General features: G+C 35.6%; 1 protein-coding gene and 1 long non-coding RNA gene across 2 annotated transcripts in view; both read left to right on the top strand.

Annotated features, from left to right (window-relative positions):
- LOC100744069 (CUGBP Elav-like family member 2) overlaps positions 1-27,555 on the top strand; it is a 300,281-nt gene that overhangs the window by 237,673 nt on the left and 35,053 nt on the right.
- Positions 19,177-24,261, top strand: LOC117151966. The gene is made up of 3 exons (XR_004462153.1): positions 19,177-19,287; positions 22,548-23,373; positions 23,475-24,261. It is a non-coding gene; the product is annotated as an uncharacterized LOC117151966 (long non-coding RNA).

The raw sequence follows: 27,555 nt of genomic DNA, 5'->3' as shown, positions 1-27,555 counted from the left end.
TCACGAACAAGTGAAAAGAGAAAACTACAAAGAGGTTCTAAAATTAGAGATAGTAATCAGAAAGGGAAATTTTCAAACAATCATAATTTTAAGTGTTTTATGACTCTTATGTCTATGACAAGGAATTACTTTGAGAAAAATCCACCAAATTGTCGCTGCGCCTATAATTATTCACGTTAATGGCACACACGATGGACGTTTTTTTAAGGTTGTTCCGACAGGAAACACGTTGATCAACAAGCGACCTCTGATACGTCTAACTACGTCAAATCGACAAAAAAGAGACACGAAAGATAAAAAGAAGGAAAAAGAAGAAAGAGAAGCTTGCGAAGAAGTGCACGATGAGAGTGAAAGCTTTATTTATACCCGTGACATTCTGTTTATTTTGGCTGACACTGTGTCTCCCGTAAGTAACGACACACTCGGTCACGTGTTACGCTTCATCCACGTTCCATCCATTCTCAAGATCGTTCCGTGTAGGTTACGTCATCTCCTCATGTTCTCCATTTTGACGATTTTGCGTAAAATTCTTTGAAATTCTGCTGAATCTTTAGAGTCGACCTTCTTTGAGAAATTCAGTTATATTTTCGTGAAAGAAACTTCTGTGATATAATTGCAAATAACACTCACAACAATTGCGTAATATGTATGTATAACGAACAACGTGAAATCTATTTTAAACAACTATTAAAACTGCTAAATATCTTTTTTTCGGTAAAGCGCAGAAACTATTTTCTTTTTTTTTTGCGAAGCCTTTAATTTTTTTTTAATTTTGGTCGGACCATTTAGTGAGATTTCGTTGATGAGGACATAAAAGTGTTACAGTGATTTGTCGTTCTCTGTTCTAACTATATGTCATAGTTAGTTCCTTGGGTGGAAGAATTTGTTTGTTTGGGCATATGGAGCATTATGAGAATTGCGAATTATATTAAATTTAATGAAATATATAAGCAATAGCTAACTTGAGAATATACATTGGGAGTATTAAGAGGATTATTAAAATCCGCTCAACGCTTTCAGTGCGTGCAGTTCAGATTTAAGTAGTGTAGGAGGGGTAGTTGGAGCTAGGTGAAAAGGGAATGAGGAACGTTTCGTCCCGGGACTACTGGAAGACTCGTCAGTAAGGCTATGCCCGGTAGTCCCTGCCTTAGACGTAGAGGGAGTCTTGCTAGGTGCGGTATTTGTATCGTGCGCCCGTAAATTCGACCGCTGGCGAGTTAGACAGACTCGTTGTCGTCGTAGCCCTCTGGTGTTGGCGGTTGGTATCCGCGGATCGCCCGGGAAGTGTTGCGCTGCGTTGATACCTCGACCTGTCGGCGTCCTATTGATACCGATCCGCCACAGTAGTTTCATAAAAGCGCATGGTTTTACGATATGCGTATGATACCGAATCGGATATGAGAGAGAAATTCAACACAAACGCAACTTCTATAATAATTAGAATACAGAAAGCAAAGAATAGCGACATTAGATCGAAGTAAAATTTGCAAATTTTCGTTAACTTATGTGCGAGAAACGGTTGTCGGGCAAATCGTAAGCTCTACTTGCATCCACAACTTGAATGATTAATTATTAACTAACAGAGCCTATCGCAACTGCCTTCACGAAATGAAACACGCTCGAAAAGCATCTCGTCTATTGAAACAAAGGAGAGAAGTACTGACGTAAATTGCAGTCAGACTCGTTTTACGGAGGTAATCGTAATTACGTCATTCCTGTGCAACGTCAAGGATTGCATTACTCACAACTCACGGAGATTAAGTATTATGGAAATGTGCCTAATATAACTTGTTTCACCAGGCGTTGCCGAAACACTGTTTCATCTCATTCGTGCCAACATTTTCGTCGATGTTAGCATAGTATTGTTGCAATCAAAAATACCAGTATAGTGCAAAAAGTTAATACGTTAATTGCATTTGCTTCTTTTTGGGTGTATTTGTCGTATTAATATTACATTTATCTCTTAAATATACTGGTAAGTACCTCCGTTATCTGAACTTATCGGGAGGAAAAAGTGTTTAGATAACAAAATGTTTGCATAATGAAACAATGTAATAATATTCGTACAGCAATATCTTCATAAAAAAATAATTAGAATATTTAAAAATGCTGGTCGATTAAACGCCAATAACTCTTATCGTTTATCGAGCTCTAATTTCACGATTGCAGCTTCATGAAATATCGCTATCGGCAATCGACGTAGCCAATCACGATAGAAAATCGATTCTACCGCAAGCATAATCGCAACGTGGACAGTAAGCACGCTATATCGCGAAACGTTTCTCGTCGTTATAAGATCAGGAAACACGAAGAAACCTATCTTTCGTGGTCAAACGTGCGAGTCCGATAAGTCTTATCTTATCGAGCGAAAACCAAACGACTTCGAACTCGAACGAAATTGCTTGTACAATCGGTACGAACGATATGCCAAGGTCGTAAATTAAAATATCGAGAGATGATCTACTATACTTGACAAATTTACAAACTCGATTTTCTCGAAAACTAAGCCTTGGATGAACGAATTTTACTCTTTTGTTTCGTTTTATTTGTTCACCCAGAATCATTACCCCCTTTTCGAATGTACTACATGCTATTCCTATTCCCTGCAAATATACTACTAAGCAACCCACAGTTCTGATTCGAGTTCTTTATATCAATTGCTTTTTCGGGAATCGAAACATAAACTTTATCGTTTGACCGATTTTATGATCTCGCTGTTGCTCTTTCGCTAACTGGACGCAAGATTCACAGGCCTGTCGGAAACACGCATGCTTGGATTGCAGTTTCTAAGCCAGTTAGATCGTTCGATCGTCAAACTCGTTTCTGATAAATTGGATTTAATCGGTTTGTCGGTGTGTTCTATACAGATTTATGGTTCTTCTCGAGCAACTGATAAGCAATAAAAGAAGCATATTGAATTCTGATACACGCGCTAATCTTTTCGCGACACGGTATACGATACAATATGCTTAAGAAAAGGTGCTGATCTCACGTAGTTACCGAAACGAAACAAAAGAAGATGAATATGCATTAATGACATATCATTAAACTACAGAGATGTAATCCGAAAGGGGACGATTCTGCATGCTGAAATGAAACAAACGTACAGAATAATACTTCCTTTTTGTCTTTGAAACCTCTTTTTACATAAACATGAACACTTAGACGCGATTTCACTTACGTTTTGATCTAAAGGATGTTCGTTTGATAAAAAATTTGTTGTTTTATAAGATAAGGTAGTAAAATATTGTTTATAATAGAAAAAGTCGTTTATTTAATAAGAAGGTAAATATTTTTCTTGAAAATAATATCTTGAAACGCACCTTGCTGTAGCAATAAATCTTGGCTATAATATTAGTTGAGATAATTGATTAAAATTCCGTTGAAAGGCTTCAGTTGTTAATGAAAAAAAAGACCCATTTCAAAAGGAGCAGTTGAAGTTTCAGTTTTCGAGTTACTAGCTGATAATGTTACGACTGAGTTCTTTCGCTTTAACATTATAATATTTGACAAATTTTATTCTTAAAAGGATTACACCAAATTGTACGGTATTGCCCGTTGTTAAAAATATTAAATTATAGTTTGAAAATGTTTAAGTTTTAAATTTTTATCATTCAAATTCTAAATAGTGGTATGGTAGGAAAAATTGTATAAAATTGAGTAAAAGTAAAATACGAATCGCTTTTCTTCATCTGTTTGATTAAAAAATTATGAAAACTATACCTTTAATATGCCGTATTCTTCAACGCAGGTACTTTCATTTCATTTGGCTCATTTTCTACTCGCTATATAGGTGCCGAGATCCATTTCTCTTGCTTCACATGTACTTCTTCTTACTCTTCATATTTTAGCTTACTTTACGCCGCAGTGAATACATACATGTACGCGATCATATTCGAGAAACCTCAAACTGGGCCAGTTTAAAACCCTGTTAAAAGTCAACGTTTAAATTTCAGTGTCAATACTCATATTCGTATAATTTCATCTTTCTTCAATTTTAATTTTTGAATTAAGACACATTAGTTTAACAAATATGCCAATGTTAGCATGACCAAACGTCGCTAAAAGCCATTTTGATAAAAGGAAAACTAAGATTAAAAGAATTAGAATTAGAAAAAGAGTGCAAGCTATTAATACGTTTTATTTGCAAAGCATAGGGAACCTGATGAATAACAAATGATATGCGGGCATATATGCACCACCGAATTTATAATGCAAAACACACGCTGATTTTTCGCCTCAGCTTCTTGGTCGCGAAGCGCCCTCCAAGAACCTCCAAACCCCATCAATGAAACATGACTTGGCAAACACTCCGCTTAAAGTGAACATGCACTGACTTCAAGCAACTCCCTAAGTCCTATCCTCTTCGCGCGATTCCATTTCCTCTTCGGCAACTTCCTGTGTAATGTTCTCAAACAAACCGATAAAAACTATTACATATGGCATGTTCAATTTTTTCCACGAACGGACATTTTTCATTAGGCATCGTTCGATACGATCCCCTAACGACTTTCTATATTTTTATTTGAAAACTTCGTCCCAGTTTCCAAGATCATCGCGCGCGTAGAATCGCTTGGGAATTCTTAAAACACATTCTTAAAACAACACGCACATGCCGCTATTCTCGGTAGATTTGTCATTAACGAGACTTTATTCGGTGTTTCGTCCCGGCTTGAATATGCATCGAGCAAGCACTGTCCGCAGGAAAGTGGATCACAAGGATCAGCGGGTAAATAGAACCAACTTTCTCGCAAGCTCGCCGCCATGCCGTTCTAAATTGTTCCGGCGAAGAAATCGACGTTACCGTCCATTGAAAGTTTACCCACGGAATAATATGGCACTTGGAAATTAACTTTATTCGCTTGCATTAAAGGGAAGCTATTTTAGATCTGGCTTCCTCTCCAAGAAATCGCTTAATTGCACGCTTAAACAAAGATATATTTTATCCGTGTATAAACAACGGTCGAAGGAAAATTACTCCTGAGTCCTTGTTTAAACGTTTGAAGAAAAGTATTTTAATTCAATTACAGAATTATTTTTTATTAACTTAGCTTCGTCTATCGGCAATAATCCATATAGCGCGGAACTCCTGGTTGCAAATAAAACCAAACACCATTCGATGAGAAACAAGTTTCCAGGTACGTGGGATCTGCATAAAAACACATTCCATGTAAATATCGTGTTTATAACAGTGGAATATAATAACATCATTGTGAGGAATTGCGTGAACCGTGTACGTTGACGAACAAGTATTTTTCCATGCGAATCGAAAACGGTACATGAAGCTAATAAATACGGCGACACGAATCGTCGCTCGCAATAGGTCACAGTGTTCAATACGATCGGCGATTTTAATTACTCGACCTGATTACCTTTTACACGCCACGCTTACTAGGATTTCTTGTGTGCGTCATTCTATAAAATGGCAGCGTTTGCTTTTAAATAATATGAAATTCGACGCCTTTCTCTCTTCGAGTTTCGAACGAAACGCAACACGCATTATTAATTTCTTCCATTGTAGGGAAAACGCATGAATAGCGGTACAATTTGAAGAAGTATGAGCGATTGGAAAACGTCCTGGTGACGTGAAAATGAATTTGTATCGGTTTTAACAAAAGTATCAACGAATAGGATTTTATTTCATTAATTTACTAAGAAATATCGTTGCAGTATGAGCATCGATATCGTATCGATGAGATAGATGGTAATAGCAGGGCACAGAATACTGATATATGGGCCATTAAGGTTTTTCAACCCACGTAAAATAATGACGTTTGTGGAAGCTTTTGTAAACTACTTACTACGATATAATCCTGACATCTCACGACATAATCGTCCATTTTCGTTGGAATCTTGCTGCGTAATCAATGCCTGTTGTGTTCGCTCTAGCGAATAATTGTAAAGGTAAAAGTAAAAGAGAATAAGGCAAGTTGACACGTTCTTTAGTTTAGTCGTTCTTTAGTTAGACTAGGATTTTATTTCATTAATTTACTAAGAACCGATATCGCATCGATGAGATAGATGGTAATAGCAGGGCACAGAATACTGATATATGGGCCATTAAAGTTTTTCAAACCACGTAAAATAATGACGTTTGTGGAATCTTTTGTAAACTACTTACTACGATATAATCCTGATATCTCACAACATAATCATCCATTTTCGTTGGAATTTTGCTGCGTAATCAATGTCTGTTGTTTTCGCTCTAGCGAATAATTGTAAAGGTAAAAGTAAAAGAGAATAAGGCAAGTTGACACGTTCTTTAGTTTAGTCGGATTAATTACTGGATTACAAACATACTACGGTGCATTACCGAAACAGAGGCCTATGGGCCCGTAACGGAAGTATGTAACACGCGTTTCCGTCTCTCCTGGCGGCAATGAATAACATTAACGACGTGATGCGACCCCGCATTTCTACGTTCTCCTGGCAAACGAACGCGTGAACGAAGATACACGGCTTCGCGGATTTGATTCGAATGCACTTGGCACTCGTTCGAGACGGAATACCAAGAAACCACGCAGATACTTCCACGGGCTGGAATACGAGAATTGGCTACCGATTCGATATCGACGAACATCGGTATGATCTTGCTCGCGTTAAAGATTCTACTGGCGATCTCTCTCTTGACGTTCTTGGAAATTTCATTGCCCTTTATCATGTTCATCGTTATTGTTAAATTAATTGGCGACAGATTCAGATATAACAGTATTCGTAGTAAATATTTATTGACAATGATCAATTATCATACGTGAATTACATTTCAGTATTACGTTAACGTACATGAAATGTCATTGCCCCGAAGTTTAAATATAACAGGCTAATGCCACCACCCATCTTTTATCGTATCACCGATTATTAACCACATTAAAAAAGAATTCGTTTACCATTATGTTTCGAATTGAAACTAAAGCTTTGTGCGCATATTTCATTAAATCATCGTAACAAGAAAAAGTAATTATGAAATGAGAAATTGTTAACTGCTATCTCATTGATTTTAATTCGAATTCTCGTTAAATCGAATTCATTTCGGAGCTGTTTATTTCAAATTATCAGAATTTAATCGTATTTACGTGTTTTTCGTTTATGAAAAAATAAAGTAAATCGATCCTGAAAATATGTACACCTTTAAAAGCAGGATATGTACATCGGATTTCGAAATGCATTCCCTTCGTTAAGATGTAAATAACAAATGCATACTGTTCTTAAATTAAATGCAACTAAAAGTATTTCCTGCTTAAATCTCGTTAAGCATTTCCGAGCTGAGATTAGAAAATGTTGAGTCGTGATTTTAATTGATACGGTTTCTGATGAAAAATTTATAGCTCTCGATATGGCGGAGAGTAACCTCGTTGAACGAAGAAAAATTAGCCTATTCTTTATTAATGGAACAAAATACCAATGACAAACGACATTCGTGTAACATCGAATAACATCCACGAATAGAAAACAAAGTAAAAATTAGCATCGATACACGGAACACCAACGATCAGCAACACTAATAGGCAAATAAACATCTGTAAATGAAACATCAAAGAAATATCGATAGCCGTGAATAAAACAGCAACCACAAGCAACATTGAAACACAAATACCAAGGAAAAATCAACATCCAGAAGTAAAACGTGACAAGAACGATCGTGTGCGTAAGCAGTCGTGCATCTTCTCTCGTCATTACGGTTCCCTTGTACGTTTTGGTCCGGTAGGAAGCATTCAGAAATGAAACACGTCATCGTGGTCTTTACAAGTGGCTTTGGCGTTGGAAAAGCAAATGTACGAATCTCGCGACCAATGCGGAATGGTGAAGCAAATTGGAACTCGGCCAAATATTTATACACAACGCAGCTCGACACCGCGTACACTGTTGCTTCGTCACACACACACACGTACACATATTATATTGTATTACAGCTAATATTTAACGGATGCCGCATAATAAAATCGCCGCTCGTCGACCCAGTAAGTATCACGCTCGACCGTTTAGTATCGTGCCCGAAAAGAACCGATTCGTAAAACGTACCGCAACCGGAACTGAGAAAGTGCAGGTTGCCAAATCCTATTATACGTGGAAGAGAATTCGGAATGGACGGATTTGTGTATCCTAAATACCTAATACGCCAGCCATTCATTGATCTTGTAGAACGCGAAAGCGAACTAGATGTTATTTCTGCATGTGATGTGTGTGAGATGTTGGAAGAGGAAGTCTTCTCAAGAATTCTAATGGAATTGGACGTGGTTTATTTTGGTTGTATGAAATTGACTGAGGTTGAGTAATTGTATGATTGGTACATGTTGTTAACAATGGCCAATCTGGAATGATCAATGGCAGGTTTTAAATGATTATTTAAAAAGTAAAATTACTAGCAAAAATTATATTTAAAAATTATATTTAATACCACGGTGACCAAAGAGAATCTGACAGTTCTGAAAAAATCCAGTATACGTAGAATATAGCTTTTCACGATTACTATCAAAGGCCTACGTTTAATCTTATAAACCTATGCTGAAAACAAAGTTTTATACAAAAAAATGTTTCACAATATTTGTTCTTTCCCGTAGAATTCTCTCCCCATTTGTTTTTTTATTTATCTTTAGTTTTTTCTAGGTGAACTACGAAACTACGAAACAACGAAACACTTCTAAACTTTTAGTATGATGTGTTTATACGTGTATACGTATATCGTATGAAGTAAGAAAATAATCGATGTTTACCAAAAAGCACAGTATCGTTACGCGAAGAGTAATTCACGTTTATCCATAGTCCATTTATTTTTTAATGTTTGCGATTTCGCTTTGATCAACCTTTGAATCCTTTTGATAGAGATATCCATTTCTGGTTAACACGTCACACTTTACACATACCCGAAACAACTACACGGAAACATGTTATTGCCGACGTATTTTTAATTTACACCAGGTGCTGCGAATTCGAATGCATTATTCTCCGTTACATTCGGTCACAAGGAAAGCCTTTCAAGCGTCATCAATTATTTCATGCGTGGAAAATCCATTTCGCGTAACAGAACTGGAAGGTCAGCTAATCATGAATGCATACGATCCTAACAGACTCATTCATAGTCATCTATCTCGATTTTATTCGCGACAGATTGTTAATGATTTCAATCAGTTTCTTTGCCTCGAATGAGTTGGATAATCTAGAAACGCAGCGATAAGCTGCTCAAAATGGATCGCATTCAACGCTAGAATCAAATTAAATTGCTATAATTCTTGTATAAATATATAAAAGGGTAACATATAACAGGACATATAAGATAAAATGAAGTTTCAAAAATTACGTACTAGTAAAACCTCTCTGTTCTTTTCACATTTCCCTTGCCATTCACATAATTTTATTCCATTAATTTTTTCCTAAAACACTATACTTTCAATAAAATTCAGTGAAATTAAGTTTCTTTCTCTCATTCCTAAAAGTGAATTTGCCTTTTCACGATTATTTTCTTCAAAGAATTTATGCAATATTCAGTTATCAAAATCATACGGCTGAATATATCGTGTTATTCTCAATATTTAAAGCTTTTAATAGTTGCACAGTTTCCACGATTTTCAGAGTTTAAAGAAGCTTAAAGTCTGCATGTAAATATCAAAAATCTGTATAACGGCGAAATTACAAACATTCAGGAAAATATACAGGGAAGAAAAATACTGCCTATAAAATGTGCAGATGAAAACAAACTTCAAAATTATATAACTTGGTCGTACCCGCTGAAAATAACCGTCGTTCGCTGTCATTATTATTGTTTTACTGATTTATTGATGTACTTTCACATTGTCACGAATTATTCCCGTTATCACATATGACATACCTAACGACTTTTGAATTATTTCGTCATCTCATATTCTGTTTTACCGTGTGCATTGATATTTTATAATTATCAAGTTTATTACGTGTACACGCATTATCATACTACTACACCGTATGATAATCTGTTAAAGCGCAAATAAATCCTATACATAGAATGTTGCTTTTTCAAGAGAGTAATACTTCACTATGTTCCACGTTTTCCTATCGTCGTAACAAAAATAATCTCCAAGTGCAATGTGGTTCTTGACCATCCCTCTTCAGATATAAATATCGATTCTTTGAGTGATATATAATTATATACGAAATCTTTTTATTCGTGATATCGATATTTTTGTATGCTGTGTCCATTCCGTATGTTTCGTTGCTTTTTTAATCTTCCACAGTTGCATAAACATTTGTAATATAGTAATAAATTTATTGTTATACCTGGACGGAGACGAGATTGCAATTTAATGAATTCAACGACAAACTGCTTCAACTTCTAGATAGTAGAAGAAACACGACGTGGACGGGAATTAATGTAACAGTTGGCACGAAAACCGTGAGTTTTGTCCAGGAATTCTATCCTGCAACAATATAAGCGGCAGATTTAATAGGAGAAATGTCGGCCAAAGGGGAAGGATGACTCAAGCTATGCACGAAATCACAGCATCCGTTGATAGGTCGATTTATAGTAGTTTAGAACCATTAGTTGGAAATTCAGCCAAATACAATAGTCGGAGTGTCAAGGCGAACGAATCAAATAATTCTGTTGAGCGCATTAGTTATAGTAATTAGTCAAAAGGTGTAATTCGGACAAAGAATAATATATTGCGGCGGCGATTCACGCAAATTACTTGCCTATTATCGTCTCTTGTTTGCTCTATTCGTTATTTTGTTTGAAGAGTTGATCGATTTTCGCTATCTTATATCGTACTATCTATATTTCAGTGGGAGAATGAAGCTAGTGTACGAAACTATACAATACAGATTTTATAAGATAACAAAAATGATTGTATATTAAAATATACAAGACATTTGAACAACCAATGAGTTTTTACGAAAGAAAAGGATGATATCCAATTATAAGCTTCTAATTTTATTTTCAAGATATAACAAATTATAACTTTCATTTTCAATGTGTCTAAGAAACGAGACGGCAAACATAAACACGTAAACACGGCAGAAAACAATTTTAAGTAAAACCGTCGCACAATGGAACAGCAGACATTTCAAATGAATTCATTTGCTGGTGATCGTCTGTACCTTGAAAAACCTTCGTCGTCTAGATGAACTCTGAAGGTTCGATAAAAATCTACCTAAAAGGATATTACTGTTTCTACTCAAGGAATAGCTGTACTATTTCTATGTTAAAGAGCCTCTTGAAAAGAGATCCTACTAAGAAAGCAAATGCAGCCATGAATAATGGAACACGCACATTGTCTTTCGCTTCCTTCGCCTGCATCTATGCCCTTGACTCATTATTTATCGGTGTTTTGCAGCTAAACGACACGACGGTAATCGGTGGCAAACTGTACGCGTTTCGTACGTATCGGATCGCCAGTCATCACCAGTCGCGATCTTTCTGTCCATTTCGATCAATGTCTAAACAATCTTCGAATTAAGTTGGTATAATCAACCATACATGTAAGATATACAAGTACAAAAGAGATACAAATAACGAAGTACTGGAGGATATTATATTCCTCCCCTGTACTGTTGTTATTAGATTGAGTCATATCTATATGTAAATCACCGTCTAAGAAAACAGTACTTGTGATACCCTGATAAAATAACAATCTTGTTAACACAAACATGTTATTCTTCAGCAACAAAGGTTGTTTCTTGTGATATCCTATTTTTGTACGAATCCCTCAATTCTTGTATAATCAGTAATTGGTAAATTCAACTTTAATATTCTATTTCATTCTATCGATGACTACTTTAAATCGTCATTCATTACGTGAATACGTAATTCATAGATATATATATATATGTATATTTTTAACCCATTTCCACATATTTCCGTAATCATCTAAAGTTGAAACAAAAAGGAATGGACCAGAGACAATTTCACAATGGAGTCAGATCCAATCGGAATCCACGAAACGATCAAATTTATTCGATCTACGAGGCGGCACGATTCGAGATACACAGAAGAATGGATAGATACGGTGGAATCGTGGTCGGAAATTCGAATAAAAATTGTCTCTAACGGCGATATCCGGTGGCTGAGACGTCTCAAGGAAGTTCCTACAACAGCGTCGACGCGTGGATTCTCATCGATAATGCGTCACTTCGATGATGACGATGTATGCGATACAACCGACCGCGTATAAATAATGCATCATCGACGTCGTTCGAGTAGGGACAGGCCACAAATATCCATGAAACTCCGATGCCAACGATGACCTCGTGCCCTCCGTGAATCGACCAATAGTCATCGGCGCGGTCCTGTATGGTTGCTGGAATAACAATAGTGAGGTCGGAAATTAAGTGGCGACATCTGTCTTTGCTTCAAGTATCCTAACTAACACTTTGAAATATCTGAGAAAAATGAGGTAAACGTGTAAAAGCTATTTGCGTGGAAGTCTACAATCTACAGCTTGCCACTATTATTATCGATCAGTAGATTATTGTGCAAGAGAGTCCTCCTCCCAAATGAAACATATCGATACAACTTCCGAACCGATTGTATAATATCGCTGTATCTCTTCCATTGACTATACTATCTGTGTCTACTGCTTTTGCTCCTCTTGCACGAAATTAAAATGTAAAAGAGAGGAATGGAGGTCTCTTTGTAAACACGCGATCGAGAGTTCGGTTAGTGAAACCGACCATTGTGTTTGAGTGTTTTGAATTGTATATAGGGACTTGGTGAGATTCGCGGGTAGTTGGACAGTGAAGTATCGAGGATGATTTGTTGTAACTTTTTTTATTGAAGCGAGGTGAAAATAAATTGAGAATAGAAAATAGTAATAGATCGATTGAGAAAAGTGAATTAAAATCGTCGTTGTTGGATGGTTCTAGCGATAAACGTTACTTTATAAAATATATGATATATATTATGTACATAGCATCCAGTTTTATTTGTTAGATAATTTATAATCGAATATGCTCGAGTGTTGGAGTTTCTAAAATTTTTAACTAGGCAGTAGTCATGAAGCAAAAATTCAGAATTCTCTCAGATACAAGTGGTCTGTAATTAAGATTTAATTTACACATAATTTACTTGGCAAGCACGAAATTTCAAATATTTTCCGAACAAAAAACTTTTGAAAATAGCGGTTTTAAGAAAACTTGATTTTTTGACATTAGAAGCCTGTCGTGATGACAACTCTTGAATTTTTCACGTCTCGATGTGGTTTGATAATTTATTAATGAAGATGAGTTTAGCGGGCAGCTGTGCGCATTATGTTTCAACAGCAAATTTCTCACCAAGGGAAATTGATTTGCAAACTAACCGACTATGCACGGAACTAAAAACAGAAACGATGATCGATTTATCGATGTTTTCGCCGTGAAACCGATGTACACAAAGACCAACGTAGATACACACCACGATGTTTGGTTCAGCGTATATTTAACGCATCGAACGTGGAACATGTTTTATTTGCCTTAGCTTTTACGCCAAGATTAAATTTCCCTTACAAGATGCCTATGTAAGATGATTTAATAACTGGTATAGTAACTAAAAATGATGCGATTATTCATAGAAAATGGGTCAAAATACGAGTGATAAAATATTCCACTAAAGCACTTCGTTCCTAAAAATTTTTTTAATTTATCAAATAACGTAATGTTATACTATATACAGTGATTTTGACTACTTTTACATGGCTCCAACTATAGAGAGATGAAAACAGAAAAGTATTTAATAGTTGTATAAGAAATCTGCGTTTCAAATAACAAAGAAAAATTAAGCATGCGTTGTAGTCTAATTGATAATTCGTTTAATGAAACTTTTATGCAAGTTAACAACAGTTCTTATCTAGATTTAATATATACAAAAGCGTTAAGAGCTATCCACATTTAACAGAAATGGGGATATTCTCATAAGCTGCATGCAATATTTACAATAGAACTAGAATGATGACTAAAAAATGATTTGCATTGTATGAGATAACCGTTTTGTGTTACTTTTAAATAATTCAGCAGTTCCGTAGAAGATCGACACGCAGTTTGGTTATTCTAAACAATTGGTTCGTACAAAATACGTCATTGAAAAGAAACAAATAGGAGAATTGGTAACGATGGGTTCCGTTATTTTTCTGTTACATCACGCGTTCTTTCACAATGTACATTATTCAAGATAAACTTGAAAATGACCGAAGTTGATAAGCGTGAGAAATCGGAAAGAACATGCATAAAAATGTCTTTAAAATTTTTGTAGATATTTTTCCGCGCTATAGAATTCTTAATCTTTTGTCCTACATATTACGTAATACCATATAAAGGATATAACTTTTAAAAATTACAGAATATACCATATATGTATATTACGTTCATACATTGTATGTTATTCGCTCATTGAAATTTTTCAAATAAAAATTTCTTTTAGGTTTTCATCAACCACTCGGTCTAAATGTCCGGTGTGTCCACGTTGAAATGATAACCAACTGTAATTCATCAACTCGGTGACTGTTGGCACCGAATCTTTCTCGTAAATAAGCGCAATTATATTTCTGGCCCTCGTGTCCGTTTACGTATTTTCCATGCCGGGTTAGTGTCGCTCGTACCACAAATATCAATTACCATTCATCAACGTTGAAGCCTACCATTCTAACTCAATTGCAAGTGTCAAAATAGAATTACTCATCTTTGGAGGATGCAACGAAGGGAACCTCTTTTGCGGAAGTATTCTCTGAGAAAAGGTCGCAATACTTTTTACAATTAAAAACTATAGATCTATCGAATGTTATCTTCTAACGATACACCTATTAATTAAATAAAAATGAAACAGACGAATAATAGCATTTTCCTTCGAAGAAGTGAAGGCAGTTATTGTATAAACACAGCTTTCTTTCAACTATTTAATTTAACATTTCCTACCCTTTCTTTTATCTCACTACATACAATTCAATTTTACCGAACGCGATTCTATCTATTTTTTCCATAAGCCAGATTATCACTGGCAGTAACGAGCCTTTCGCTTCACCAGTTAAAAAGTAAAGCAATAATCCCAAATTTATGTCACGATTGTTGGAAAGCGCGTAACGAGCGTGAAACAATGCAAACGCATTGTTGTGCAGCAGGAGTTTTTATTTTTCCGCATTCTGTGTTTGCGCTGCAGCCAAAAATCTGGACCAATGAAAACAGGAAGTTCGTGCATGGGATAAAGAGAAGATGAGAACACGGTAGGATCGTGATTGCACGTTCCTGTAATTCGTCAGATTCCAGTAACGTGACATACACCGGATACAAGCCGTGTCACTGATGTTATCACTGGCTATTTCATATCAGCAGCACGAATGTTTTGAGAACCTTTTTATAAGCTTTAAATTAAATGGTATCACATTGTTGCATTTGTATTTACATTATTCGGCATGCTTGTGTGTTAATGAAAATTCTTTTTTCTTTCTCGTGATAACAGGTTCTTGTTTGTTATTAAAATGTCGTAACTTTTATATCTATTTTATATTTGAATTTAGGCGGACGATATACGTACACAATTGTTTCTGTTATATCTGAATCAGTTTCAGATCCCAGATTTAGCTGCCGTGCTTAGTTACAATGGCTACTGTGATATATTATTATATCACACACGTAATAACACTGTTACTAAAACAGAGCCATATTCTATAGCTATAGAACGCCGAAGTTCAAAACTACGTCCAAAACAACTGAAACAGAAATTGAGTTTTGTAACGCACAGCATGCTACTTCGAGTTCGTACTGTGGCACAATATTCTGCGATCAATGTGTGTCTTGCGATGACAATCAGTTGGTACTGTATCTCGTCGTTCTACGCTTATGTGTAACCTAAACTGAAGAGGCCTCCTCTTTTTTCCTGGTCGAAGAGAATCCAACTTGTGTTTTAATGTTTTACGCTCGAAGCAGGTCACATGTGCCGTGTGCGAGCCTCTGGCCGGTCGTACGATTTTCTGTTGGCTCGCAATCGGTTGCTCTGTTTTCTCCGGATGATGGTGTGTGATCTTAATACGGGGAGCATATTAAGTTAGAACACGATATGATCTAATCTCGTAAATCGTGGCGGAAGAGAAGGGGAAGGAAGGGCAGCCAAAACAACGTTAAAGGTACGTGAATGGAATGCGTCAAAGCAAATCGTTCGCCGTAAAATTTATTTGATTGTGGTTATTTTTAATTTTATAAATAAGTGAATTTACTGCATTATGAGAGTAGGATAATATGTTAGGACAAGCAAAAAGGTTTGAAGGAAAAGCATAAGGATTGACACTGGTCTTTTTTTTGCTGGCAATATTAACAGGAATCTAGAACAATTGCATTGATAATCGAAGCATGTTAATCCTATTTCATGAGCAATATTATCTTGTAAGCATAAAAGACGTAAAATTCCTTGCCATTTTTTATTTGCCACGACACATGTCTAACGATAAGAAGCTTCTAGATATTCACGTGAAATTTGTAATTTATTAGTACGGGTAATGCTATTGGTTCTATACCTTTAAAGAAGTGATACAATATCATTCTATATACTCCGTATTTTATTGTATAACTTGAAAATACAAAAAGGATTTAATGTACAGTGTGTATATTCTGCATTGGCATTATTTTAATTATTAAAACAACCTTACCTGTTGCAAAGAAACTTCGCAATTTTCCAATGAAAATTATAATAGAATTGGAATAGAATTAGAATAGAATTAGAATAGAATTAGAATAGAATTATCATAAGAATTGAAGTAAAAAAGAAGAAAACAAATACCTAGTCTTCTTTTTCTTTTTCTTTTCTTTTTTTTTCAAGGACTACTTCTTAATAAAATAATAACGACAACTAAATCCAAAGAAATCTGATTTTAATATTGATTACGTCGTTAAATACCATATTGAAATATTTAAAAAAAGAAAAATGCAGTTAAGACTTGTTAAGTGGTGTTACGATATTTATCTATTAAATGGTATAATTTGATAATTAGGTTTATATTACATGTATAGCTATTATATCGGATGACATATGTCATGGCTATCGTATCTATATCCATAAGCGAAACCTTCTTTTTTTTTAACGAAGACAAAATTAATACTTCATCATTTATATACGTATACGACTGACTAGGAAGTTTATTCGTTTCTTCTTGATTGTGGTATTTTTATCGTTTTATACGAAAGCAAAGCTTTTTAAAAGGGGAATAATGAAACTTGGATGATGCTTGGAAGATGGCAAAAGATTATTAAAGAAAAAAAAGTAGACGATACATTATTCAATAAAGTTTTTTATACCTGCCAGTGAAATTATTCAAAATTAAAGAGGAAATTAAATATTCGACTTGCACGCTCGCGTAAAGCTCAGAAGCGGAAATTGAACGTTTGATGCGCTGATGCTTGAAACCAGGAAGAATGGGTAGGGATAGGGTTAAACGGCGGTAAGACGAAAGAAGGAGGTGCGAAGACGCAAAGGTAGGAAGAGGAGATTGAGAGCGACAAGGATAGGACGAACTCGTGCGAAAAGAGGAGAAGGGACGTTTGTGGACGAGAGGTGTCAGGGGAGGTGAATAAAACAGTCGTGAGCGCACGAAGAAGTACGAAGTGACGAGTGGCAGTGGAAGCTTGAGGCGAACGCCGGTTCTCTCACTTGTTGAGTGTCGAGCGACGAACTGAGTCCTACCGTTCGTTTATACGGCACCGGTAGAGACAACGGTCGCGTGTTTTCTCGTGCGCGATACACACACGCACACACATATATATGCAACGTGCACTCGCTCGTGAACACACAAGTTGCACGCGAGGATAGGCGTGCGCGTATTCGACATTTCCGACGATCGTGTGCGCGGGTGAAATCGTAAAAGCTCGCGTTGCTATTGGACGTTGTTTCTTGTGATGGTGATTCGATTAATCGATAGTGCCGTCGATAGGTAATGTCGCGTTAACTGGCTAAGATTTTGCTTCGTTAAATGGCCGTCGTTATCGTATCGGTTCTTGAAACTGTTTTTGTGAAGTGGGTTTTTAACAATAGGTCAATGTCGATACGTATGAAACGTGGTTGTTCCGAAGTTTGAATTTGACGAACCAATACCATGGACTATATTTTATCTTATCGTCGATTATTTGGAAAAACAAAATCATATCAACTTACTATGTTACCTGGAAATTTTTCTTCGATTTCGTCACGAATAACGCAATAAAATAAACAAATGTGTCACGTATCCGTGTCTCGCTCATGCTCAACGGAGAAGAGAGAATTTCTAGAAATACATCTTCCTTGATAACTGGCCAAATAAGCGAATTGTAGTCAGTTAGTGAACCGCTGTTATAATTCTGATTAGCGACAAAAAGTTTTACGTAGAAAGGTGAATTACACGATACAGAAGGATCGTTGTCGCGAGTCGCGTGCCTTATCATCATCGGTCACAGGCACGCCAAGCAAAAGTTCCTGGAACGGCAGACAGCATCTATTTTCGAGTACTCGAGTCAGAGTATCATCGCGCCGACAGCTTGTCCACCACCATTATTCCGACGTATTTGTTTCAGACTGAAATGCACGTAATCGGCCAACATTAAATCCAAATGTATACATCGGGGCCATGGATAATCGATCGTTACAGTAAATTCTGCTAGAATCGATGGAAGAAGCGTTGTTTCGGTTGGCGGACAGAGGCCGTTTTATTTTGATTGGCGATCAAGCCGATCGGACAAGTCGATACGTCGACGGTGTCAGAAACAAGCCTCGCACCGTTGCTATCGACGATCGTTGTTGTCACGATTGTTCCACGTTTCATGAGCATCGTTGGTGTGGTTATGTAAGAGCGAGATCCGTTTGCGGGAAATAATCGGAACATTGGACACAAGACACGTGTTGCGTCGGAACGCGTAACGATCTGCATAAAAACGTAAATCTATTGAAAATAAATGGTAAATCGCTGCTGCATGAATTATTCTTCTATCGATTAACAGCCGTATATAATTTCATTTGTACAGAAGTTTCGTTCGAAATCACCTGTCGGCATGCCGAAATAAGTATCGTGTAGACTGGAAAACAAAATATTATCATCGCGAAGCGTTGACTGTTTTGTTTTGTCGTCCTTGGTGAATGTTTATACAGTGATATTTGTGGAGTTTAATATTCGTGAAGTCTGAGTTTGTTGAAAAGCGAGTTAGCATCGAGATTGCGTGCACGACTCATTTCGAATTTCCCGCACACGGTGCACGTGGAGGAAAAGGCGACGATGGCAATGAAGAGCAGAAAGCAGTATTCTGGGCCCAGCCTTGGATCGAAAAGTCATTATCCAGCGATCAGTCAAGCTTACTGGGCACCACAACCACAAAATACACCTTATTCTGTTCCAGGTATCCGCGTGTTTTTTAATCAAAATGTTAAAATGTTTCGAGGCAACTTAAACATTTAACGTAATCCTAATTTTAAAATGTTAAATGTTAAACGCGTATTTTTATCCTAAAATTGCTCGGTAAATGGGTAAAAAATTTCTCTTAAACATTTCCAAACAATGTGATTAACCTCGCGTCGTAGTTTGATGCACGCTAAATTACTATCAAGAAAGAGTTCTATGCATACGTGTATATCCGTAACTCGTTTCCAGAAGAAATTTCTCCTCGATCCACTGTTAAAAATTAATCCATAGGTCGTTAAGACATTAGTCTAGTAGAGAAAAGGTTAATGACGTAAAATAATCGTTAACACGCTACTCTTCCACTAGATAAATGGTAATTACTTGCAAACAGATGCAGTTAAATGGTAATACTCTGCTCTGAAATAAAGCCATAAACGTAGCCACTCTCGAGCTTGTAACTGCTATAACGTATATCTAACTCGAAAGGATAATTCGTTTGTCCGTTTAATGCTAGAAAATTCAGTCTGGTCATCCATTAACGAGCTGGTAGAAGTTATTGGTTTTCATTAACAAGTATGTATAATTATCCACAAGCTTTCGTCGTGGCATTGTTCATTTGCTCATTTATTTGCAATGAATTTGTTCATTGCTTTCCTCATACTGACTTTATCATCTTGAATTTCTATTTGTATGAAAAATATATCGAAATTTTTTAGATAAAAGAATTAAGAACCACTTTTCTACTGTAATGCCATCTTAATGATAATCTTAATTACTTGGGATTAAGAAATCGACCATACTTTATCAATGATATCACGTTAGAACTAATTAAGGTATTACGTTTGCTTATGGTGTTCGGAATTTACGTAATCTAGGCCACAGATCAGTCACAGGCACAATTGTCCGAGTCAAGGTAAACTCAATACCATTTAGATATTGCTGTAAACTCTTCCACAAATGCACTACTTGAGGCTACGGTATAAAGGTCTTAATCTTATATGATACAAAAAATTCTACGTATAGCAATTAAGAGGTAATAAGACGCAGCAGACGTAATAATTTTGCTTGGAGATATAGAATGTATGTTAATTAAAGGAACGGAACGTAATGATTATTGGAACGATAAAACTAAGCTTCTTATACGTCAAATTTATATAACGTATTACTTTTGCATGCATTCGATAATGCTTTCTATAAGAATTGAACATCGAAAATTTCAAAATTATCAATTAAAAAATGTTTGTGTACTTAACATGAATTAATAAAACAATTTTGAACAAACTTATCGTCAGCAATAAATGAATTTTTGATCCAATTGTTATCGACAATATACTGATTATTATCACGTACTGAAACTCGCGAATAACCTCACAGTTAATTAACTACACAGTGAACAAACATCTTGCTTTGTTCCTGTTTGCCCCGTAGAAATCGATTTCGCTCGAGCGCGTGACCGATTACTTAAAATTGTAATTATTGTTTCGTGAAATTTTAACAATTTAACAAGTGAAATTTTAATGCTGATTGTCGAATTGGTACTACTATATACATTGAACCGAACAAACCGATGTTTGGACGTTATAAGCTATTGAATAATTTTGTTTGCGTTTAAAGGAATACTCGTGTAATAAAATTGGGCATTTTAGTTTTCGAATACATACTAGAAACAAATTTTTTGTTTTTCGTTTCATTCGATTCGTTTAATTAAAGAGTCTAAATAAATGCTTAATGGTTCAAATGCCAGAGACGAAGAAATACTTCTTCGCATTCCGAGAAGATTTTGGTACCATTGGTCAATGACTCCAGCACATGTTTGCCTCGCTGTATCTCTTCCAGAAAAATAATGAATGGACAAATATCTATAGTTTTCTTCTCACCAACAATCGGGCGTCGAATATGACAAAATCTAATCGCTCTAACTCACACATCCTGTTCCATTAAATTACATACCAATGCTTTCGAATACTTTCTCGGAATGAATTGCATGTTTCTATTCTCTTCACAAGGATCCGAAGCCAAAAATAAAAGCAAAAGGATTAAAAATGCCACGTAGGCATCGTGTTAATTATAGTATGGTTAATTAATACCCAACCAGTTCTCATTTCGCGCACGTCTAGCCATGAGGTAGTACCGTTTCAGAGCCGCTTCACAAGTTACTAACTGAATATGCTATTGGTACTACTATAGTTCCAAATGGGACTGTCGCGAGGACGCCACGTCAATCTTGCTGAACGATTTTGAAGGCTAAACAGAGTCGTTTTATCACGTTATGCCAGTTTCACGCGTGATTTAACGAATATTCGCTAATTTTCGCGAATTATAAGATTATCTATGGGAATATAATTGCCAAGGGTTTGCTTTCTGATATTGATATTTATTGAAGTAGCATTAATCAAAAGGGAGAACCGAAGTTTAATGCTTAATAATCGCGTCAAAACCAAGCGTCACTGGATTGATAAAAAATGGTCTTTTCACGCGCGTAAAATAATCACAACAATGGCCATAATGTTAGAACAGAGTCTCAACGAAGAATATCAGCAAGCGAGGCATCGATTCGATTCGCCTCTGTACGCGTTCATTGTTCCGTTGATTTATTTTCTGATATTTCGAGCTACTCGTAACGGTACTGTAGAAAAAATATACAGTTTTAAAGCTCTTTGCGCGTTTTCCTCATTTTTTTTCTTTTCATATTTCAAAATGGACGGCATACCTTAGTCAATCTTTAACTCAGAGTAGATACAATTTCAAAATTTTACCATTTTTATTTCTTTCTTACAAAGTTTCTGTGAAAGATTTTCGATTCTTAGAGATTATTACAATACTATACTTACTAATACGTTACAATAATCAACAAATTCCTAGAGAATATACTATATTATCTTGTAATAATAAATTCATTTTCACACAGTTCAATACTCTACATAAATAATGTGAAATGCACTTGTATTATCTGTAAACCCATTCCTCAATTTTGCATACAATTAACATTAATTGCGCGCTTAATACAAACAAAATTTAAAGATTAAATCCCAACGTTTAGTCGCAAACGAGTCAATTCCATCCATGAAACATAAAATCGAACACACGATTGTTATTAATCTATCATTTATGAATAATTCTTATGAATTGCCTCGAATTATTTCTTAATTAATCATGAACCTTGCGAAAATTAATACAATGGCATATTAAATAAATTGTAGGAGATCCGATCTCGCGTAACGCTTTGGTCGTTTTACGTTTTGTTTAATTTCTGTGCAGCGTGTCCTGTTAGTCGTCAAACGAACGACGAGCGATGCGTCATATAGGTATGCCTACATATTATTATTGCAAACGCGCCGTATCTTTAAACGATGAGGTATAACAAAGGCAACGTACCAAGGTCGTAAAACGAGCAGTGCATGAATTCACCAATGCAGATGATTATTAAATCTTCTTATTAAAACATTCTGCGGATGATATACGTTGCAGATACGTGCGCGTATAGATAGATGGCAGATTGAGATAGCAGAAGATGGATGATAAATAAGCAGAGAATGAGAAATTTACGAAGGATAACGAATGTATCTATAAATATACGTATTAACAGAAAAGATTTAGGACTTAAGATATTATACACCAGATTGAGTGGTAAAGTTAATGTACTATCATTAGAATTATTAACTCCTTATGACAGATTGAAAACACATGGAGTATCTCATGCAGCATTGTTTCTACTAACGAAGTATTCTACATTCTACACGATGTTGATTCAAGGAAAATGGCAAATAAGTTAGCTACTTTTCGTACGATATAAAGCTTATTTCGCATAGGTAAAAGAGAATCGCGAATATGGACATATTATCATGAGCAAACATTGACTGACTACTATCGTACGTATCTATGTAAAGACGAAGAGCATCGAATTACGACGCAACGTGAGATGATTTATTACAGTTAATCAGCTCTCAGAACTTTACTAACGTCGGATGACTCATCATCAGGAAATATCATTCTCAGCCAGGAGTAATTAAACAACACATTGTCCGTATACTGCCATCGATGTTTAGTCAATTATATAGAAAGCAAGGAAGTACTTTACCCGATTGTGAGTAACGTTTTAGGTTCATAGTTATATGATATGTATCGTTTATATTTGTAACGCGTTATTTTTAAAATAATTTATTATATAATAATGTATTATTATAGACTGCTGATGTTTATGCAAATTCATATTTTTATGAACACAAACAAAGAAATATCTGTATTGTGAATAGAGGCTTGTTTTACCTTCAACCAACTATTTATGCGAAGATAATAAATTATAATGAAAGAAAAATAACGGTGCAGTTTATATTATATCGACATTGTTCATATCATATAATTTATACTACAGCGATATGAAGAATTTCTTCAATGAACCCTTTACTATGATGACACGATTTATTTGCGAAGGCGTTTGAAATGCACTGGCATACTTCTGCAATATTTCAAATTTATGGTACCTTAAGACGATATGAAGCAACAACTGGCACAAATGGTTTCCAAAATCGTGAATGTAGAAATTATGAAATCATAATTCAAAAATTATACATTGAAGATTTGTTAAATCATTCAAAAGGTTGATAGCATAATATACAAATTAATTCAGGAAATTATTGAAAAAATTATTGAAAAAGAATTATTGAAAAAAAACAACAGTCTTTAAATATAAGTTACGAAGAAACTGGAGATACAGTAGGTATGTGTCGTAACAATTGTTTTAAATTTGTTCAGTTCTAAAGATACTCGTACCACTCTTTAAACTCGATAATACTTAAATTATCGTTTCCAATCCTTCAAATGTTACGTCAGCATAGACGGCAGGTCTATGCATATTTTTTCAGTATTATTGACATTTTTTAAGAAATGTAGATTTTTCTTTTCCATTCTCTTAACCGCCGTATTATCCAACAACCAAGTATGAACGACTATGCATGTGTATATATATATATATATATATATATGTGTATATAAAAATTTTTCGTTTGACGCTTTGTTTTCGAGAAAATCGACTTTGAATTTTCGCTCGGTACGCGTGCGGTACGTTATAACGGATCTCACTGTAGATCGTTGTCTCGATGGAAGAATTTAAAAAAAAAATTTTTTTATTCTATATTTTCGACTTCTTTTTTCGCGTAGAATCACCCCCTTTCCGCTTGTACCACCAGTTACCAATATATTAAAAACCGAATACATTGCCACATTATGAAATGAATGAGTCATCCATTTAAAGCCTTCTATATAATTATCATAATTATCCTAGGCTATAAGTACAACTGTTATCTTCAGCGTGAATTTCATAAATACCAACTTTCGAACGGTAAAATATAAATTCTCGCAAATACGCAACTGTTTCTCTTTACCACTTTAACAATTACCTACCTTTGTGCCATACTCTTTCCCTTTAACTGCTATCACAAAATTTTAATTTTTAACACACAGTTGAAGGGGATAAGCAATATCGAAAAACAGAAAGAATAGACTATGCACAAACGCTGAACAATATTCGATAAAGAAACGCACCGTTCGTAGGACACTCCTTCAGTCAGAAAAGACAAACAATTGATGACAAGAAGGAGAGTGGGCATCGAGGATAAAATTGCAAAGAATGCCAAGGGAAGAGTATATTGTAACGACTACACTTTCAAACATCCTTGACTTCCTTATAAGCTGGCACGCGGGAAGTTACATAATGAGCCTTTGAGTCTAAGCTGCTAAGCGGATAGGCAAGTAAAAACGATACGCAGAACAACAGAGAGAATCAAGAGAGGATATGCAGATTTATCGGCACGATTTTTATGTCTATTTCGATTATTACGTTTCTCGGTAGAAGTAATAAAGAATTAATAAATTTCTCTGTTCGACGATCCTTTGATTGTTTTACCTTCGATGATACGTCGGATATTAACTACAATGTCGCTTGAATATGTACGTTCAAGGATTATCGATCAAAATTTTTCGTTTTCATAATTATTGACAATCGAGTGATTTTATTCCTGAAAAAAAAATTCTAGAAATTCGTCAACGGCTTTCGAGAAGATTTTCATTTCCGCATATTAAAAACATTAGCATGCAGAAGATCGTTCGTCACAAGAACTGGACGAAGATTCGTAAAACGACAGAAAATGTTGAATAAAGTTAAGTCAGGTGACGTGTTAATGGATTGCGCAAGCCGAGTCGCGGTTGCACATCGATACCGGACAAACTGCATGCCTCTAGTGTTCTCGGTCACATTTGCAAGCGATCACGGAATAATTCTTTTAACTTCTCTTCGTTAATGGAGCGCAGTATCTTCTCTGAAATACTTCCGTTCGTGATTTGCCTATCAAGAATAATTCGAGAAGAATAATTGGCAGTTCTTAGATTTTAGATGTTTGAAAATTTGTATAATCGAGAGATTTCAGTTATTTGCAAGTTTTTAATCTATAGGAGTGAATAGTTGAAAATATATTTTCATTACTACCTTTTTAACGTTAATTTTTTGGAAATTGTCAAGTAAGAATAATCGTTGAGTATAACATTCGCTTTATACTATCCAAATATACTTACCACATTATCCCAGAACTTATATATGAAACCTCTACAAATCACGTCATTTAGGCTTCATAAACTAATTTGATTCAATTTACCAATATTATTAATCGCGTTTAAACATCGGCGACGAATCGCGTCATTGCAACATGTTAATTGCTCTAAAAAAATTAGTATTACTCAGCAATAATTTACACGACCTCGATCCACCATCTCGATAAGGATTCGAATAAGTTTTGTTTGCAAAGAAACTGGTCGTAAAGCTTTCCGATCGCAATGGTGCATTTATATAAAACATTCGGAGTCGGAAATTTATTGCTCGGTATTTTTCATCGTGTAAAAAAAAAAAAAAAAGAAAATAGAAAAGAAACACGGAGAGTTGAAAAAAGATATCGTTGCGACTAGTTAGCTAGTTCTCGTGTAAGTGGACTGTTTGCTTATTCCTGATTGTCGCAGGAAATATTTTTTCGGAAGAAACGCGACTTTACGAGGACGAGAAAGTTAAAGAGCTTCGGGAAAGGCGGTACTGGCCATGTCAGTGTATTAGTGGACCGGCTGGAGAACGAGTTTTATAAGTGACATTTATTGGTACCGAAAAGTCAGACACCATTGCCCTTCGATGGAATTCCGCACGATCTCGTATGTAGTGCTCGCGATTGAAATTGCTAGTCGACGTATGGGTGACGAGTATCGCTTGTGATTCTTCGTTCCTCTAAAAGAAGAAGAAGAAAAATAAAAAATGTTAATTCCGGAATTAATAGAAAATCAGTATCGAAACCACAAAGTTTACCAACATTTGAGTTCTACGATGCCGTGACTTTGAAATTACACACATATGTACGTACATACCTATGTGTCTACGTTATTTCAATTTTGTTAAATTTCTCTCTCTTTCATTTTACCACTATACTTTAGTACATTGAAAGTGAACAACTTTTGTGTAACAATTACTAATTCTCATATTTCTAATTAAATTATAAAACTCTATTCCATTTTGTCTAGCTCTTTTCCTTTACTACCATAAGCAATCACAATTCTAATTACAAAGGTTTGAAGCTCGTCGTTTGAAGAAACGGAGCTCTTTAAACAGCTACATATCATAGCGTCCGCTTTAACAGAAACGTATTCTCGAGAAACGAACTAAAAAGTCTGCGAACACGATGACCCGCGGCGCGAATCGTCGGCATCGAGAGTGCAGCCTCGAATGCCAAGGACCGAGGTCAATGCTGCAACGCCGGTTTCAACGACCGACTTTTGCAAACCCGTTGCAATATAAAGCGACCGAGAAGCAAATTAACGATGTCGAGGCGCGGTCGAATCTTGATTTACACGTAACGTTGCGCTCAGCTGATTGTGAATGGTCGACGTTGTTGGCTTTTGAACGCTTCCCACGTAAAACATTGTGTTCCAGAGTCTAGAGTAACAAGAAAACTATTCGTTGAATGAGTGCGATAGCCGATAAATCGTTGGAAAATTGCTAAGTTACATTTCAAAATGAAAGCTGATTGAATCCTTGAAAACTATTTACTATATCGTTTCATTAGATAATTAATACTCGTCCATCTTCGACATTTTCATTTAATTAACTTCCTCCACGCTGTTTTGTATGCACAACAAACAAGAAAATTACTTCCGATCGTCCTTCTTGAATTACTAGTAATATTCCCACGCAAAATTCCTACGATTCAAAGAAAACGATTCTTAAAATCGCTATACT

Source organism: Bombus impatiens, unplaced genomic scaffold (genome assembly GCF_000188095.3).
Source record: "Bombus impatiens unplaced genomic scaffold, BIMP_2.2 scf_0551, whole genome shotgun sequence".
In the NCBI taxonomy this organism is placed as follows: Eukaryota; Metazoa; Arthropoda; class Insecta; order Hymenoptera; family Apidae; genus Bombus; species Bombus impatiens.
Note: the sequence above shows the minus strand (reverse complement) of the source record. Positions and strands in the feature narration are given on the sequence as shown.